This window comes from Oncorhynchus tshawytscha, linkage group LG09, assembly GCF_018296145.1.
Source record: "Oncorhynchus tshawytscha isolate Ot180627B linkage group LG09, Otsh_v2.0, whole genome shotgun sequence".
NCBI classification, from domain to species: Eukaryota; Metazoa; Chordata; class Actinopteri; order Salmoniformes; family Salmonidae; genus Oncorhynchus; species Oncorhynchus tshawytscha.
This window is the reverse complement of record NC_056437.1, coordinates 58,975,659-58,995,565: the sequence shown is the minus strand read 5'-3', so window position 1 is coordinate 58,995,565 and position 19,907 is coordinate 58,975,659. Positions and strand designations below refer to the sequence as shown.

The following is a 19,907-nucleotide window of genomic DNA, read 5'->3' as shown; positions in this document are numbered from 1 at the left end:
TCTATGAGTGAGCCACCCCGCGTGGTGGATCAGGTGTCATGGAGAGTTAATAAGAAAGGGATTTAAGTGGCTCTCTGTCAGTGAGCCCCAGATTCTGGTCACACACACACACACACACACACACACACACACAGACTACTACTACTAAATCATAATCGTGTAGTGGGTGCCGGGTGTCAGCCTCCTGTGCTGTCATATCTGTGCCAATCGCTGTGAAACTCAATCAGGCCTTTTTAATTAAACACGGCTCCTTTCTAGTTTGGCCAGAGTCTGTGTCTGTCTCTGTCTTTGTGTGTTTTGACCTAAAAAAAGATTTTGCGACAATCTCTTTTGTTACGGAGTCGTAAATAAAGCCTTGCCATCCATTATGTGATCAGTTTAGTTTTAGAAAAAGGGCAGAGAGTTATTTGTCCACGTTAGAGCTGTTTACATCAGTGTCTTTCACTAAAGTCACAGTAATTTCAGTGTGACGTGAAGGAATTCAAACGGTCAGTTTCTCTTCATTTCTCTGTTGCTTCTCTCTGTCTATCTTTTCTTTCCTTTCCTTTTCTCTCTCGATCTCTCCCTCCCTCTATCTTCTTTTCTCTCTCTCTCTCTCCCTGTTTACTCCTCCAGCCCTCTATTTTCTTTTACAATAATTCTACACCAATCATTGTCAGACAGTGGAGTCAAAGTACGTCAAACACACCGTGAAACGAACAACACACATCTAGCGTGACCGACATAAAAGTTATTTGAGGCTAGCCGTAATGAAGTAATGAGCAGACCTTCACGCTAGCTAACTCTCAACTCCCTCCGGCCCAATGGCAGATGCTGACGGCGTCTTGTCCTGACGTCATACGTCGACCCCTAACCTTTGACCCTATACGACCGTAGATTACTTTCTGTCAGAGACCTCCCTCACTAGGTTTTCTAGTGGACACAAGACCCACAAACCTATTATCAAATTGGTCAGTTCAGGATGAAGCAACAGGACTATGATTTAGATTAGATTTACCTCCACACTGTTCTCTCTAATTTGTTGCGGCATTGAGCAAATTTGTGGTCTTGTGAACAGAAACTTGCACATTGTGAATATGTTGTGCCACTTCCAGCGCGTTCACAGTGAACACTGAGGCTGTACCCTTACAGTTTTAGCCAATAGGCTATTGTGGCTATTTGAGCATAATGTAGGCCTACCAACAAAACCAATGGAGCAAATCCCATAACATTTTCACATGGAAATAGCTTTTGATATCTATGATATAGCCTACAGTAGCCTACTGTATATGGGGTGTTCAATGCAGGCCTACATTGCATGAGACTTTTAAAAAACGTTTTTTTTTTTTTACATTATGAAGGTCTTGACATTAATTAATTATAACACCATGGGCCAAATAGGTGACTGTAAATTGCATTGAATTGTGTTGTATGATGCAAGAAGCCACTTTACAAAATATTTGTATTTATTTTTTGCTATACAGAGAATTAGACAATGTAGACTACCCCTCTGCCTATTGGCTTATTTGCACATTCAAGCCTGCCTCAAAATACAACACTGCTTCTTTAATTAAGAGTAAGCTTTTTCTCAAAGACAGCTTTAAATGTAGCCTACACATTTTGTGCTCTTGTAAGAAGCAGTAACTCCCCATTGCTGACCTATACTTATTTCGAAAACTAGGCTAATTACTCGCTAACTAGCAAAGAATATCAACAAATGTGCACATGCACATGCACTCTGATCTGAACTGATCTGAAAAGAGCATTCACTCAAAGGTGATTGAAAGACCGCTCGTGGGCTACCCACGCCAATATGATTCTACTCCGTTGCGTTCTGGCTCTGCCTTCAACAAAATCACAGACTCAATCTTGCAGTTAGATTTGTTTTTGTTTGTTGCATTTAAAATGTTGATTTGATCACAGAAAAAAAATGTTGATCTATATAGCGCAAACTAATAGGGTGAACTCAGTGAATTTCAATCTTTTGCGTCTTTGCGAGGCCTGGCATTTCTTTTGCGTGGCAGTCCGAGGAATTGCGCGGCTTTGAGGGAACATTGTTGGTAACACCTAATAATGATTAGAAATCCTTTATAAATGATTATAAATGCATTTTGGGTGAACTATCCCTTTACAGTGCTAAGTGGGGAATGAATGACCCTCCCTCCCTCCCTCCCTCCCTCCCTCCCTCCCTCCCTCCCTCCCTCCCTCCCTCCCTCCCTCCCTCCCTCCCTCCCTCCCTCCCTCCCTCCCTCCCTCCCTCCCTCCCTCCCTCCCCCTCCCTCCCTCCCTGTTATAAAATATGACTGGCGTAGGAACAGATGTCAACCAGTGGTAGGGGTCACACTGCTACAGTAATACCACACACACGCGGCTGACTGACATGCGATGCTCCAGCTGTTCACTCAGCACTCTGCCCCCGGGGAGATGACCCATCATCAGAGCTTGGGGAAGGAGCGAGCGTCTCCGGCGGCAACCAAGGGCATGGGGAATCTACCCACTAACTGCACTATCCTCCACTCTGTCTCTCTTTCTCTATATTCTCTCTCCTTGTCTCTCTCTCTACCCTCTACCCTCTCTCTCTCTCTCCCTTTTTCTCTTTCTCTCTCTACTCTCTCTCACTCTACTCTCTCCCTCCCTCTTTCTCTTTCTCTCTCTACTCTCTCTCTCTCTCTCTCTCTACCCACTCTCGCTCTCTCTTTCTCTACCCACTCTCTCCTCTCTCTCTCTTTCTCTCTCTCTCTACCCTCTCTCCTCTCTCCTTGTCTCTCTCTCTTTCTACCCTCTCTCTCTTTCTCTCTCTACCCTTTCTTTCTACCCTCTACCCTCTCTCTCACTTTCTCTTTCTCTCTTTACCCTCCCTCTCCCTATACTCTCTCTCCCTCTCTCTCGCTCTCTCTCTCTCTACCCTCTCTCTCTCTCTTTCCCTCTCTCACCTCTCTCTCTCTGTACCCTCTCTCTTTTCTCTCGTGTCTCTCTCGCTCTATTTCTCTAGTCCAGGAATGGGCAACTTTGATGGAGGTGGGGGACAGAAAAAAATCTAAACTCACCATGAAGGGCCGCAGTTGCTTGCGGGTCTACGTTCCCACATCCCCCCCCAGTCTAATCCCCCTCCAACCCAACCTTGATGCTCTAGCCGTCCCCTATTAGCGACCACGTGGAGAGAGAGAGAACTTCTGTAACAAACTCTCTCTCTTTCAGCGTGTTCCACTTGAAGGTTACAGAGGCAAATAGAGGGGAGAGGAGGGATGAAGGGATGTGAGAGAGGGATGAAGGGATGAATACGTCTCAATGGTATTGCAGTGACACAAGACACGGTGACAGCAGCGCAGCGCTATATAGAACATATTAAAACACGATCATAAGATCTTAATAGACTATAGTCTGTGACAGAATTCCATCTGGGAATTCTAGACGTCCATCATCTCCTTCTGACACCAATTGATCAAAACAAGATATTCCAGAGATTCCGATCGGAGCAGTCACAGTAGTTATTACAGAAGATGTCCCGCTATAGCTCTAAACACGCATCCTGTGTGTGTGTGTGTGTGTGTGTGTGTGTGTGTGTGTGTGTGTGTGCGTGCGTGCGTGCGTGCCTGCGTGCGTGTGTGTGTGTGCGTGTGTGCGTGCCTGCCTGCGTGTCTGTGTGCGCGTGCATGTGTGGCATCATCATGGAAACGCTATAGATCAGTGTCTATGTCTGTCTGTCTGTCTGTCTGTCTGTCTGTCTGTCTGTCTGTCTGTCTAATAGCTGGGTGTCTCAACTCCACGATATGTACATCACGTCAATGGAGTTGAGCGGAGACGACTGTCGGCGGAGTTTACCTCCGACTACATCCAGTCGCTGTCAGTCGATAAGAGGAAACAGTCAGTGGTTGTATTTGACAAAAGTTGTACTTAAATAGTATGGATTTCAGCAAACATTGAAAGGCACAGAGAGGAAAATACATAGGTACATTGCAACGGTTTAGGAATTGACGTTTTTTTGCAAATATCGACCGACAGTGACTCGATGTAGTCAGAGGTAAAACTCTGCCCACAGTCGTCTCCGCTCAACTCCTTTGATGTGATGTACATATCGTGGAGTTGAGAAACTCAGCTATCTGTCAGAGACTACAGTGGATGTACTCAATTGAGAACTGCATTGAAATGGGGGGAAGAAAGAGGGAGCGAGAGAGAAAGACAGCCACCCTATCATAGCCCTTCTATATCTTGTAAGTCGTACAAATGTAATCGTCAAATCCAGAGAGGCACATCCCAAAAAAGTAAATCCACAACTTTACCCCTTTCTTCACACAACCGTAATGCTAGAACTAGGGTAGCTAACGTGTGTGTATGTGCGTGTGTATATAGATTCAGAAGCCTGACAGGGAAAGGTACTCTTTCATATTCAGGAGCCTCTGAGTGGGAAAAGTCTGCCTCTGCCTGTTCAAACTATTCCAACACTGTGTAGCTTTCAAAGGAAGGTGATATCCTGGTTGATGGAGAGGGTGCCTCTGTGAGCAATCCCTCCTAGCCCAATGAGGATGACCAAATAGAGTTCCTTTGTGTATGGTACGTATATGTTGTTGTGTTTATATGGCTAAATAACCAAATTGACGTGCCATTTTAGCTTCCGTTTTTTTAAATCCTGCCACATATGCCAAACTTGCTAAATGCTATCATGAAAGAGAAACCCAAAGGAAAAAAGTCAGACTTTTTGTTGTTTATCCTTGATAATTCTTAATTATCATTTTGTATGTGTACCTTGTTTTAAACGATCAAACAAACCAAACTCAACTAAACGTGACATCATTTTCACAGGGACTCAGGGCCATATGTATCAAGCGTCTCACTCAGAGTAGGAGTGCTGATCTAGGATCAGGTCCGTGTAATCTTTTCATTGTGGTCTAAAAGACTAAACTGATCCTAAATAAGCACTCCTGCTCTGATATGCCTGATAAGTACGGCCCCAGTTCTTAGGGGGCTGTTTGCTTACATAAGTCTTAAGTATTATGTTTTTCTTGGAATCCTCAGAATCAACCTGATATAAAACGGCTTGAAATTGTACTTCGCACTGCCTCCCAATCCTTCTCTCCCTCTCTCCTCATCTGCCCTCTACCCATCCTCTCTCTATCTGCTCTTCCCGAAAAACGTCCTCATCCCTCCTCCTCCCTTCTCTCTATCCCCTCCATCCCCTCACGTACCCTACATTCATCTTTTCTCCTTTCTCCTCACCCACCTTACATCCCTTCTCTATCCCCCTCTTCTCCCACTCCATCCCTCTTTTCTCCTAAATTCTACCCCGTCCCCTCCTCCTACCTCTCAAGCCCAACCCCTTCTCCCCTTCTCCTCAACCACCCTCCATCCCTCCTTTCTACCCTTTACCTCTACCCCCCACCCCTTCCCTTATTCTCCTCACCCACCCTCCATCCCCCTATCTCTACCCCTCCCCTCCTCCTCCCCCCCAGTCCAACCCCTTCTCCTACCCACCCGCCATCCTTCTTTCTTCCCCCAGCCCAACCACTTCTCCCCTTCTCCTCACCAACCCTACATATCTACCCCCCCATCCTAACCCCTTCTCCCTACAGTAAGCGCATTCACTTTCAGACCCGTTCCCAGCAGTGTTTATTCTGCATCCCAAATTGCACCCTATTCCATTTATCGTGCACAACAGAACCCATACGGCTCTTGTCAAATGTAATGCACTATATACGGAGTAGGTTGCCATTTGGGACACAGCCTTTGTCTTGGGCCACACCCCGTTAGCCAGACACACATGGAGACAGACTCTTTGTGGTCCTGAGAGGTTCATTACTGTTCTGCTGCCTCTATGAAGGACTTTCATAGAAACAACACTTCTCCCTAAACGACCCCCCGCAGAGAGAGAGAGAGAGACAGAGAGACTAAAAGCAAGCTATATAAAAACTCTAATGTTTTTCCAAATATGACAGTGCCATTTCTAGAAAAATACAATTGAATAGCAAACGTACAATTAATTTTGGAGCAACACAGGCAATCACCCTTTTCTCAAGGCCTATTCCAAAATTAACTACAAAAACGGTCTGTGAGTCTTTTGAATCACCCAGACAGACCATTACCGACTGTCTCAATTTCTATCAAAAGTAAAACCCAGAAATAGACCCAATTCTCTAAAACACTAAAAAAGCTTGCTCTACTTTCTTTGTTTTTGAGAGCAGAAGGATTAAAAAAAGCATGCAGGCCAGTGCTGCTTATCAAACTGACAGATCAGCTGTTCATTTACATAAGAAACATCCTCATCGCCAAATTAGTTTATATTTTGGGTCCCTCTTCTCCAAAACCCACTTTAATCACACACACACACACCCTGCCAAGCACAGCCAGTTACCACGATGCTATCGGTCCCGCCTGCGTCCAATTTAGCGAGTGTTGTAAACAGTACTCTGTTATAAAACCACATTATCAAGGTCTCCACACTGCCCTCTCTACACACAGAGAACACTTGCATTGCTAGGTGGCCAGGATTTGTCCCCCTAATTGTAGCACTACCTCTCCATTACCTCATTGTTTTCACCCTACTCATAGAACACACACACACGAGCACACAAGCGTCCGCACACACACACACACACACACACGCACACCCACACACACACGTGCACACACACACACACACACACACACACATGTGCACACACACACACACACACACACACACACACACACACACACACACACACACACACACACACACACACACACACACACACACACAGCCTAACCCTGCTGTTAAGTACAATAGCAATTACCAGCACTCTCCAGGCCAAAGGCAATCCGTGTGTGTGTGTCTGTATGTGTGTGGCCAGCCAAGGCAGCTAGACTGTGATTTGTTTGAGTGTAGTTTATTTTTCCACAGTGTAATCAGAAGAGCAGCAGCAGCAAGGAAGGAATGTGAGGTTTGTTTAATAAATCCAAACGTGTGTGTGTGTGTGTGTTTGTGTGTGTGTGTGAGAACGTGTATGTTCTATGAGAGAGGTGAAAACACACACGCTCCAATTAACATACTGTTGAGTTTATAGACAGTGAGAACATGAAAGAGGTCTTGGTTTGTTGGTTGGTGTGTAGCTGTAGAATATGTGTGTGGGTTGTATACATATGAAAGGGATTGAAGATTTCTTTCATCACTTAGTTGTATTGACGTGGAGGTAGAAAAATAAACACACCATTAACTGGATGTTGGGGCAAGGCGTAGGACACACATACACACACTCACACACACGCACACACATACACATAGTTATGTCTTACTATACTTGTGAGGACTTTTTGGGGACCATTCAAAATGATATTTTCCCTAACCCTAAACTTAACCCTAACCTTAACCCTTAACCCTAAATCTAACCCTTAACCCTAAATCTAAATCTAACCCTAACTCCTAAACCTAACCACTAACCTCTAAACCCTAACCCCAATTCTAACCCTTAACTTACCTCTAAGCCTAAAATAGCCTTTTTAAAATGTAATGACTGGCAAAATGTCCTCACTTCTCTGAATTTTAGTTTGTTTACTATTGCTGGGGACTTCTGGTACTCACAAGTATAGTAAAACGTGTACACACACACACCGACGAATACTAGTGTGACTAATACTATAATAAATCTATTAATATGAGAGGCTATGGTTGCAACTATCCCATAACTTCTAATGATGTCTAATATGGAAACAGATGTCTGGATCAATATGTCTGTACATATTTTAATGATTAAACACCATTTAAAGAGAACTCCGTCCAGACGCAATTATATAATGGAGGGAATTGGCTGGTAAAGTGTGTTGATTCTTTTTGAGGTAAGCATTGGCCAGTTGTCATATATATGAGGACTAATTAAATCACCTCTAAGGATCTAGGAACAAAATGACTTGATTAAGAAACAAATAACATCCTCAAATCCAAAGACCCATGCGCATGCACACACACACAAACTGGGCATCCACAGTGACTATTTGAGTCTATGCAAATCAAGCCACAAAGGTCAGGGGGTAAAGGTCATAGGTCCAACTGATAATGATGAAGGGGGTCATTTCCTTGATATTTTCCTCCTCTGTAGGGTGTGTACCATGTCTTGCACTGTAAGGAGTCGTAGCCTGATCCCAGATCTGTTTGTGCTGTCTTGCTTGACAATGACTTCCAATAAGTTGGCAAGACAGCACAAACAGATCTGGGTTCATGCTAATGCCTGTAAGTCTGCCAGTGGGGTTGGTTGAATTCTTAATTGTGATGCAACAATTTTTAATAAAGTTATCCTTATTCTAAAAATGTCAGAGCAGATGGCATATAGCCTCTGGCAGAGCTTTAGTGTTGGAGAAGAAGGGAAGGAAAGAGAAGGGGATGGAGAGCGGGGAGGAAGACACAAAGAGAGAGGGGGGCAGAGAAAGAGGAGAGAAATAATAACGAGAGGGAGAGAGACAGAGAGAGAGGCAAATGTGATATCTCCCCGCCGCCACAAAGGTGCTGTTAAAGACTGTAATCAGATTCCACTCCAGTCTTCTCTAACTGTGGTGGTTTTAAAGATCCTGCTCCTCGAACTCTCCTCTACTGCCAGCCAGAAGGAGGAGGAGGAAGAAGAGGAACAGGAGGAAGCAATTAATATTTTTCACAAACTGTATGCACGGAATACATCTTTTTCACAACAATATATGCTTACATGTTACAAACAGCGCCCCATAGGTAACAGAAACCCTCCATCTGAGGAGAGATTCACTACTCCATCCAGACCCCCTAAGGGAGGGTTGCTCTGCACCACACAGACACACACACACCGCTCTGCACTGAGACGGGTCAGTAGGGAGACAATCTATTACTGACCCCTGCCATGCAGTCATGGCCCCAAGGAGAAAGACCTTGACACCGTTACTTTCACACTGTTATTTTCTCATTATTTTGTACTGTACACATTATTTTGTACTGTATATGTGTTTTTTTCACCTCAAAGTTATCTACTATGAGGATTTGTTTAGTGTTGAAGAACCCCCCCAAAAAATTGAAAGTCGTGTCCTGCTGCCGCTGGTAAGGATTTATTTGAATAGGAAAACGTTTTTTGAAACATCGTGCTGGCTTATATGCAGTGAAATATGACATTGTGCAGTGAAATATGACATTGTTTGGACAACAGTTGCTTAGTTGTCTATTGTGACACCTGTGTATGCAGCTTTACAGTGTCCCGATACTGGACACTGTAAAGCTTACCGTGCGCTTCCCAGTCGAACCAGTTTGTGCTTATATTACGTTGACATTTTGTGACGTTTTTTGTTGTTGTCTTCGGCTGTTTTTTCTCCGGCTGTTCGTGCACACACATTTTTTAAATTGAGGCAAGTCGAAGTTCGGTCGTCAAAGTCATTGCCCCTCCGTCAGTGATTGGTCAACAGTACTACTTCTAGTAGGAGTGGGAACGTGAAGTGTTTGTTGTCGTTCAATGAGATGGGGTACGTTTTCATACAAATTTTGTCACTTGAGAATTACCGCACAAAACATGTTAGTTAGATGTAAAATTGAGCGACTAAGACATCATTTGCAAAAACATCAACGTTAATGACAGATTTCTTGATTTATCTTAGATTAATTCTGACTATTTTGTAAGTGTTTCTGGCTATGTCGTTGTGAGGGTGGCTCAAGAGGCACAACAGTAATATTGCTGTTATTTTTTCGTTTTTCAAGCAAAGGTCTTTTGGGAGTATGAGAGCACAGATGGTCGTTTAGCTATGCCGAGTTCTGCTAGGAGCAAACCAAATTGATGTATGCTGACGCCTTAACTAGACAGGCAATCCAGTGTGTTCTTATAGGGTGGTGTGAACCTAGATGGCCTATTGCTGCTGGTGTTGTTCAGTTACATCAGTGGTTCTCAAACCTCTCTGTGGGGACCCCAAGCACATATTGGCCAGATACTCTAGTGGCCGCTCTAACAATGAAAATAAATGTCTTCAAAAATGAAAGGTAGTCGGGAGAAGGCAAGATCAGGAGGGACCATTCTAGCCAATGAGAGGGCAGAACAACAGGCGGGTTTGAACAACAGACACTACTTTTTCCACTAGTTACCCCAGCCACAAAGTTAAAAATTAGCTATATCGTAAAAATGCATGCATATTTTTTTATAATATTTGTGGTGTTAATTTGAGGTTAGGGTTAGGAATAATGTTAGCAGTGTGGTTAAGGTTAGTGTTAGGTTTAAAATCACATGTTAAGAAGATAAATTGTTGAAATAGGCGGGGTTTATAATGTTGTGGCTGTGGTAACTAGTGACAACCAGGCACAACATCGATATTAATAGTTATCTCAAAGTTGTATATTCGATCAAATAAGCCACAGGTAGCAAATAAGCCATTCAACTATTTGTTAACCAAATTCAACACTCGCATTGACCTCCATACAAAAATTCCTCGGTTGGTGAGTGAAAAAAACACACAAAAACACCACCTGTTGAAAAAGACATATGTTGGGCCCTGTTATCCCTCTCACTTCACCTCTTCCTCTCTGCCCACAGCCATTCCATGCATTTGATCTATTCCAGAGATAGTACACCTGATTCGACTTGCCAATTAATCATCAAGCCCTTGACTACTTGAATCAGATGAGTTAGTTTACAGCATTGTGAAACGTCTGGGGGTCCCCGAGGACCCGAAGGGAGGTTTGAGAACCACGGAGTTACATCATTGTGAGCAGGGCTAAGATATGGCATTGGTGTGGCAGCACCAGAAGATGTCTTCCTTTGATGTTCTTACCATGTGGAGAAAGGGTTTGTGTTTCCTCCCTCCGAGGGGGTAGTCTTTCCTTGGGTTCATGGGAACCACAGCGGTGGAGCCGGAGGGCAACTCCAACGGTCACGCCCACTCTTCCAGCCAAACCTGGGATGTAGTGTGAAGTTGCCCCTAGGTGCTGATCTTGGGTCAGTTTAGCATTTTCCCAACTAATGGTTAAGGTTAGGATTGGGACAGGAGAAGCTGATCCTAGATCTGTACCCAGGGGAAACGTTCACACCTGTGGTGGTCCAAAAAGCCACTTTCTGAGCACATCTACAATGGGTATGTATATGTATGGAAGGTTTCATTCAAATCAAAAGGGATGTGTGTGTGTATTGTTTGTATGTGTGAATTGTGTACGTGTGTGTGTGTGTGTGCGTGCGTGCGTGTGTGCAATAATCCACAACGGTCAATTCCCGACTGTCAATTTAATCCAGGTCCCCATGGATGGGGATGTTGTACATCTACAAGGAGATGAGAATAATGTTTTGCCACACCAAGAGCAGCCCGGCCCCACTGGACACACCCCTGGCTCTGCAAACCCTGCCCATCCTTTTTTTATATCTGCTTTGCCACGTTGGTCTGGCACTGGCAAAGGGCACACTATAGAGAATGATTGCATTGCTAGTTGGCCAGGAATTTTTCCTGGTCAGGGTAAGTTGGTCAGGGAAATCTCCAGGACCATAATTGTAGTACTACCTCTCCATTACCTCATTGTTTTCACCTCGCTCATATACACCCCCCCCTCTGCGGATTTAATCACAACTACAACACACACACAACTACACGACACACAACTATAGAGAAGGGCCTGCCCTGTGCCCAGCCACCACACACCACACAAATACACAACACACAACTACAGAAAGAGATGAGGCAGTTGTATGAGGGCTAGGCCTGAGCCCACCACCCAATTACACAGAGATGAGGTAGTGGCATTAGGGTCAGGACCCTAAGGCTATGCAGGACCAGGGTTGAAGTCCGCAGCTAGCGTATCCTTGCACCAGACCTGTACGTGCTTTAGCCCAGGGCTTTTCAAACCTCTCTTCTGGAACCCATGTATTTTAAAGGCCCAATGCAGCTTCTTTTTTTTCAATATCAAATCATTTCTGGGTAACAATTAAGTACCTTACTGTAATTGTTTTTAATTAAAATGGTCAAAAATACACCAAAATAACTACTTAGCAAAGGGACATTTCTCAAGCAAGAATTTAGCTAGGACTGTCTGGGAGGTATGAGTGGGGAGGGGAAAACTTAAAATGTTCTGCTATTGACAGAGAGGTTTGGAACTCTCTTTCTTAATGGTCTATTAACTAATTTACCACATGGTGACATCACCATGAAAGGCTTAAACTCCATCCCTCCAAAACAGGCTGAAATTTCAGGCTATCTTTTCAAACAGGGCATTATCATCATTTTCACAACCTCATAGTGTGGAAATATAATATATATATATATAACACAGGATAATTATGTTTTGGACTGCACTGGGCTTGAACTATTCCACACACCTGATTCAACTTGCAATTAAACATCAAACCTTTGAATAGGTGAATCAGGTGAGCTAGTTCAGGGCTACAACAAAGTTGTGAAACGTCTGGGGGCCCCGAGGAGAGGTTTGAAAACCACTGCTTTAACCTACTGCTCTATCATTGCCATGCCTCCATGTATGTTTGGTATGTATGCAGGCACGTGCACAGATAGAGCTCTACCTGTGCAGGTTGTGGTATAATTTTCTTGTTTGTTTTTGTAGGCTATACATTTTCTGTCATTGTTGTTTGGAACCCACTGCCCGCAAGTCATTGTCAAGTTCGCCACCCTATCCGTTGGTTGCGCCTGTTGATATGGGCCCGGTTTCCAAAAAGCATCTTAAGGCTAAGTTCATTGTTAGAACCGTTTAGGAGCATTATTAAATCGCTGAGCTGTTTCCCAAAACAATAGAAATAGCTCTAACACTCGTTAGCTCGTATTGGCTCGTATTACTAATGTTTTGTACACTCGGTGTATTTTATGATGTGTAGCCTAACATGTGCGCAATGATATGCCAAATCTGTGATTCAGTGCATTTTTATTGGGTAAGCATTCAAGTAAACTGATTCAATATTTACAGCTGTCAGTGGTAATATCTCTCTAGGTACTGATCCGTCGTCAGTATTGTGAAATAATTATAATGTTAAGGTAAGATCATCGCACATAGCGAACGCTCTCTGCATGGTGTTTTGGGAAACGCATGTTACATATTTGGCCGTTGTAGGAAAGATGAATATTAAAACACTTGTAAGCCTGACACCCCATTCACATTAATCATGAGCACAATTTTTCCAAACTCTACGTCTTCTTCAGTCCGGCCAGGGTCCGTCGAAGACTAGAAAGTTATCAAACCATAGAAGATGAAAATATGTGTTTGGGTTTATTGGATAGCTAGCAACTTGTAAACAATTACTCATTCCTATAAGTGAGTAGTATTTTAATAGTATGTTAAAAAATAACACATTGGATTTTAAACCAATTATACTTTATGACTGTTGCCTCCCGTTTTAGTTTATTGTGATGGTAATGGCGTTTGTTTTTTATGATAATTATTAGGTGAAGGTCGCAAGTTACAGTATAGACTAGCTTTTAGCTAGCTAGCTGCTCTGTATGCTAGCTTGACTTGCTAGAAAGTTATAGAAGGAAGTTGAGGAAAAAGTAACTAAACAAAACATATTTTATTATCAACTGAAACAATGTGTTTCTCCTGTCTTGAATGAAAAGGTCATATTTTACAATCTTCCCCCCCAAAATGCGATCCCTGACAAGAGACTAGGCTGTCCTTCATCTTTTCTTGCATTGTGAAACCCTCCCTATGCTCTCTGTCCAGTAACGGAACGAGATGGCATAAAGATGACGTATGGCGCAATGAAATACGTTTGTCACGATGTAAATGGGGCATGAGTTCCATCACTATTGGGAAACCCCTCACGCACCCGATTGTGCCTTTTTTCCCAGTCTGCCAGGTATGGCGATTGCGCACGCACGGGGGAGGAGAGAGCGAAAGAGAGAGATGTGGTTTTTGTGTGTGTGTGTGTGTGGCGGATGCTATCACTGTTATTCATAAACCTGCATTGTCACTTCAAGAGCATGCATTCATTAGTCTGTATTGTGTTCCCACTGGTCCAGGCAGGAAGACAACGGATGCAGTCCAAACACACCCTATCCCATCAGCCCTCAAATGAAGTTGGCTGAGGGGATAGGGATGGCCCGGGCATTCGTCACTCGTTCATCCCGTGATGATTGTGTTTTCAGCCACCGGTAGCTTGTGGGTGCTTTATATGCGTTACAGTCAATTATAATTGCATGCCTACCTACATTAAATATATAATTATTAATATATGCCTACTGTATAATAGCAAGCAAATTAATTAGTTAAATAACGTTAGCCTGCCTAGCTGGAAACCATTTTTATTTCTACAATTTCCAAAAGCTAACCAAACAAAAACATAATTACTTTTATGAGATGTGTTTGTGCCATCATGTGCATTAGTAGCACAATTTCTAACTGATTTTACATTAGTTTTTACTTATGTTGACTCCATATATTGACGTGTAGGTTTTAATTTTTGGGTGACTTTTCTTAGCGGATGTGCAATCGTCACAAATTGAATTATGGGGAGTTTCAGGCCCCGAAGTGAACATGTTTGTACACTCGCAAACTCGACTAAAAACGAGGGCTGAGGGGCTTATGTTGCAAATTTCCCTTGCTTGGCTAATCATTTGGACCGTCCTCAAAGAGAACAAACACACTGCTATAGCATTAGAGTGGTGTGAATGGGTTTATCTGAATTTTCCCCTACATTTCCCCCCCACCTCAGCCAGCCCCCTAACAATTTGAGTTCAACCAATGAGCTTCAGCCCCTCACCATTTGACTAACATCTAGCAAGAGGCACCACATACACACACAGCGAGAGAGAGTGCAATGCAATTTTTGGGGACCACTTTTGGCTCGTGAGCACTACTTTCAGAACTACTGGATAAAAAGTATGCACAAGTACTGGAGAATCTCTTTAATTCTATACTGTGGTGCCACATTCTCAATATACTTGCTTTGTCCTCAGTTTGTGCTCTTTTGTGACACACACGCAAACACTGACCTCAATTTTGTTCAATTTAAATCATTTGATTGCCAAGAAATAGTTGTACTGTCAATATAGGCTAATAATGAAACAAGTGGTGATTTTAAGTAAAAATAAATCCAATCTAATAGAAGTGAACCTACCTGAACCACACACAAATGGGAACGTTAACTTCAAACTTCTACAGTAGTGAACGAAATGCACTGTAGACTGCTAGACTAATTACATAGCATATCTCTCACTCACGCCAAACTACACTGAGTGTACAGAACATTAGGAACAGTATTGAGTTGCACCCGCTTAATATTGAGTTGCACCTGCTTTTGCCCTCAGAACAGCCTCAATTTGTCGGGGCATGGACTCCACAATGTGTCAACAGCTTTCTACAGGGATGCTGGCCCATGTTGACTCCAATGCTTCCCACAGTTCTGTCAAGTTGGCTTGATGTCTTTCGGGTGGTGGACAATTTGTGATACACATGCGAAACTGTTGAATGTGAAAACCCCAGCAGCGTGACACACTTAAACCGGTGCGCCTGGCACCTACTACCATACCTGTTCAAAGGCACTTAAATCTTTTATCTTGCCCATTCACCCTCTGAATAGCACACATACACAATCCATGTCTTAAGGCTTAGAAATCCTTCTTTAACCTACCTCCTCCCCTTCATCTACACGGAGTGAAGTGGATTTAACGAGTTACATTAATAAGGTGCCTTCAGAATGTATTCACACCCCTTTTTCCACATTTTGTTGTGTTACAGGCTGAATTTTAAATGGATTTAAATTGATTTAATTTAGATATTGTGTCACTGGCCTACACACAATACCCCATAATGTCAAAGTGGAATTATGTTTTGAGAAAGTTTTACAAATTAATAAAAATGAAAAGGTGAAATGTCTTTAATCAATAAGTATTTAACCCTGTTGCTATGGCAAGCCTAAATAAGTTCTGGAGTAAAAATGTGCTTAACAAGCCACGTTATACATTGTATGGAATCATTCTGTGTGCAATAATAGTGTTTTAACATTTTTTTTATTTTTTATTTTTTACTTAAACAGTTAAGAGTTTAATGGCTCTAACAGGATAAACTGAGGCTGGATCAACAACATTGCAGTTACATCCTGCTCATGCAAGGCACTAAAGTAATACTGCAGAAAATGTGGCACAGCAATTCACTTTTTGTCCTGAATACAAAGTGTTATGTTTAGGGCAAATCCAATACAACACATTACTGAGTACCACATTCCATATTTTCAAGCATAGTGGTGGCTACATCATGTTATGGGAACGCTTGTAATCGTTAAGGACTGGGAAAATAGGAATGGAGCTAAGCACAGGCAAAATCCTAGCTGAAAACCTGCTTCAGTCTGCTTTCCAACAGACACTGGGAGATGAATTCACCTTTCAGCAGGACAATAACCTAAAACACAAGGCCAAATCTACACTTGTGTTGCTTACCATGAAGACAGTGAATGTTCCCGAGTGACCAAGTTAGTTTTGACTTAAATCTGCTTGAAAATCTATGACAAGACCTGAAAATGGATGTCTAGCAATGATCAATAACCAATTTGACAGAGCTTGAAGAATTTCTTAAATACTAATTCAGAAAGTGTTGTACAATTCAGGTGTGGAAAGCTCTTAGAGACTTGCCCAGAAAGACCCACAGCTGTAATAGCTGCCAAAGATGCTTCTACGATGTATTGACTCAGGGGTGTGAACCTATGTAAATTGAGATATTTCTGTATTTCATTTTTCAATAAATTAGCTAAAAATTCTAAACATGTTTTCACTTTGTCATTATGGGGTATTGTGTGTAGAAAAATGGGTGAGTAAAAAATGATTTAGTTATTTTCTATTTAATCCATTTTGAATTCAAGCTGTAACACAACAAATTGTGGAGTAAGTCAAGGGGTATGAATACTTTCTGAAGGAACAGTAGCTTTCACCTGGTAAGTCTATGTCATGAAATGTTTTGTACACTCAGGGTATATCTATTCTGACAGCACTTTCAACTCAATCACACTAATATTAACCTTATAGATGATAGGGTGAGAACAAGATGCACTTTTGTAGAATGACTGACAGATATCATGTTTCATTCTAATTAACCCATAGCAAACTAATTGAAATAGGTTGGTAAAAAGGAAATTAGGCTGAAACAAAATAGCAAATACTATTATATTGCGAAAACATTGCATTTATTCTTAGGCCTAAAATATATGTTTTCTATTTCCTGTATCGTGCAAATTAATTAGGCCTTCATTAAGCGGGGAGAGTGTTAAACCAATTTAATCTAATATAATGGATAGGCTAGAATAATCAATCATATGGCTTTCAGCTCCTTCTGGAAGATAGTGCCTTAAAAGTATCCATACCCCTTGACACATTTTGTTGTGTTACAGCCTGAATTCAAAATGGATTATATTGTTGTTGTTTTTTATCTCCCCCATCTACACATAATACCCAATAATGACAAAGTGAAAACATGTTTTTAGAAATGTTTGCAAATGAAATACAGAAATATACAGAAATATCTCATTTACGTAACTATTCACACCCCTGAGACAATACTTAGTAGAAGCACCTTTGGCGGGTGTTTCTGCATCAGCTTTGCACATCTGGATTTGGGGATTTTTCTCCATTCTTCCCTGCAGATTTTCTCAGGCTCTGTTAAATTAGTTGGGGAGCGGCAGTGAACAGCAATCTTCAAGTTTTTCCAGCGATTTTCAATGGGATTCAGGTCTGGCTTGGGCTGGGCCACACAAAGACTGTCACATGTGCTGAAGCCATTCCAGTGTCGCTTTGGCTGCATGTTGGGGTATTTTCCCTGTTGGAATGTAATTCTTTGCTCCAGTCGAAGGTCATTTGCACTCTGAAGCAGGTTCTAATCAAGGATGTGTCTGTATTTGGTTCCATTCTTTGTTCCCTCTATCCTTACCAATCTCCCAGTCCCTGCCGCTGAAAAGCATCCCCATAGCATGATGCTGCCACCACCATGCTTCACGGTAGGGTTGGTGTTTAACAGGTGATGATCTGTGCCTAGTTTTATCCAGACATAGCACTTTGCATTCATGCCAAATAGTTACATTTTTGTCTCATCAGACTACAGAATCTTTTTCCTTATGATCTCAGAGTCTTTCACATGCCTTTTTGCAAACTCCTAATGTGCTGTCTTGTGCCTTTTTCTCAAGAGTGGCTTCCATTTGGCCACTCTCCTATAAAGCCCAGATTGGTGAAGTGCTGCAGAGACTGCTGTCCTTCTGGCAGGTACTCCCATCTCAGCCAAGAAACTCTATAGTTCTGTCAGATTGGTCATTGGGTTCTTGGTCACCTCCCTGACCAAGGTCCTTCTTGCCTGGTTGCTCAGTTTGGTCAGACAGCCAGCTCTAGGCAAAGTCTAGGTAGTTCCAGATCTTTTCCATTTCCCAATGATGGAGACCACTGTGTTCTTGTAAACTTTCAACACTCTAGAAATTGTTTTACACTCTTCCAAAAAATATTTGCCTCGACGGAGATCTACAGAAAGTTCCTTTGACTTCCTGGTATAGTTTTTGCTCTGACATGCACTGTCAACTGTGGGACCTTATATAGAAAAGTGTGTTTCTTTCTAAATCATGTCCAAACAATTGCATTGACAACAGGTGGACTCCAATCAAGTTGTAGTGACATCTAAAGGATGATCAAAGGAATTTGGATGCAACGGAGCTACAATTGGAATGTCATAGCAAAGGGGTGTGAATAGGTATGTAAATGAGATATTTTTGAATTTGATTTTCAATAAATATGCAAACAATTCTAAAAACATGTTTTTATTTCGTCATTATAGTTTTTTTTTTAAATATCCATTTTGAATTCAGGCGTTAACACAACAAAATGTAGAATAAATCAAGGGGTATGAATACTTTCTGAAAGCACTGAAGATTATCATAATCTATTGAGTTCCTAAAGTAGCCTACCGTCCGCGGTATAATCACAGGACAGGACGAGACCGGGAGAATATGAGCACGGCACCTAGATCCAAACCCACATGTCAAGATTTTGGGATAATTCATTCATACAAAAATAAACTCCAAAGGGCATAATATTAATGATGAATTGCGAACCGGCATGACTGACGGGCTGAAATGACAAACGCACTTGTCACAACAGCCTATGCCTGAGACCGTCGTCGCTTGATCATCGGTCAGTGACTGACACAACACCGCAGAGGCAGGCGTTGTAAAGAATTAAGACCCGGGGCAGTGGGGTGCTGGGTGCACCAGCCCGGTGACGTTGGAAAAGCAATGAAACGACACAATAATATATTCTATTGTAGACTACTGGGAGCAATGCCAGCAAAAATTCCCAGATAAATATACTCTCATAAAAATGGGGGAAATAGCGATTAACGGATATTGGAATAAAAAAAGGGTGCTGTTACAAACACAAAACATTATGATGATCTATTCTATATCACCCACCTTTGTCATCTCACGACAAACAGACGCGACTGATGATGGTGCGGCTATTCTCGTTTGACGTTTTTGACTAATAGGTAGGCTACTGCCCCTCTTTCACCGGTACCCCGTTATGAGAGAAGCGAATCTCCTCCAATCTTCCTTTTCCTTCTTATTCTTCTTCGTCATCGATTCATTCGTGATAGAAACATCAAAAGGACTGTAATCGGAGGCTAGTGCTATGGAAACGCTGCAGGATGGAATCGTTCGTTTTACATTTGATTGCCCCTCTGTCCGGCGGATGCTGCTCTCCCGCTGTATGTCATCAATGCTTTGAGACCCCTCGTGCGCACAAACGAGACGGTCATGTCTTTTGAGACCGCTTTTCTTCTATACCCGCGCCGAATGCGCCCCCAGTCGTGGAATGAAGGGGCAGCACACACACAAGCGCTCACACATGCTGATGATGTGGAATGACTCAATTATATATTGTAAGACGTTATTTATTATTATGATTTGATGAAGTGTTGTTTGTGTGTGGATGGCCCATGGCGCCATATTGCAGGGTCCATATGGTCGGGGTAGACTGGATAGAGCATTACTTGGACAATAGAGGGAGACAAT

The 19,907-nt window shown here is 42.5% G+C and overlaps 1 protein-coding gene across 1 annotated transcript in view; it reads right to left on the bottom strand.

The window, feature by feature from the left end:
• LOC112214594 (galactose-3-O-sulfotransferase 3-like) overlaps window positions 1-19,666 on the bottom strand; it is a 33,525-nt gene extending 13,859 nt beyond the window's left edge. The window contains exon 1 of the mRNA XM_024373470.2: window positions 19,308-19,666. The gene's annotated coding sequence lies outside the window, so the exon portion shown is untranslated. The remainder of the gene's footprint in view (window positions 1-19,307) is intronic.
• Window positions 19,667-19,907: the final 241 nt, after the last annotated feature.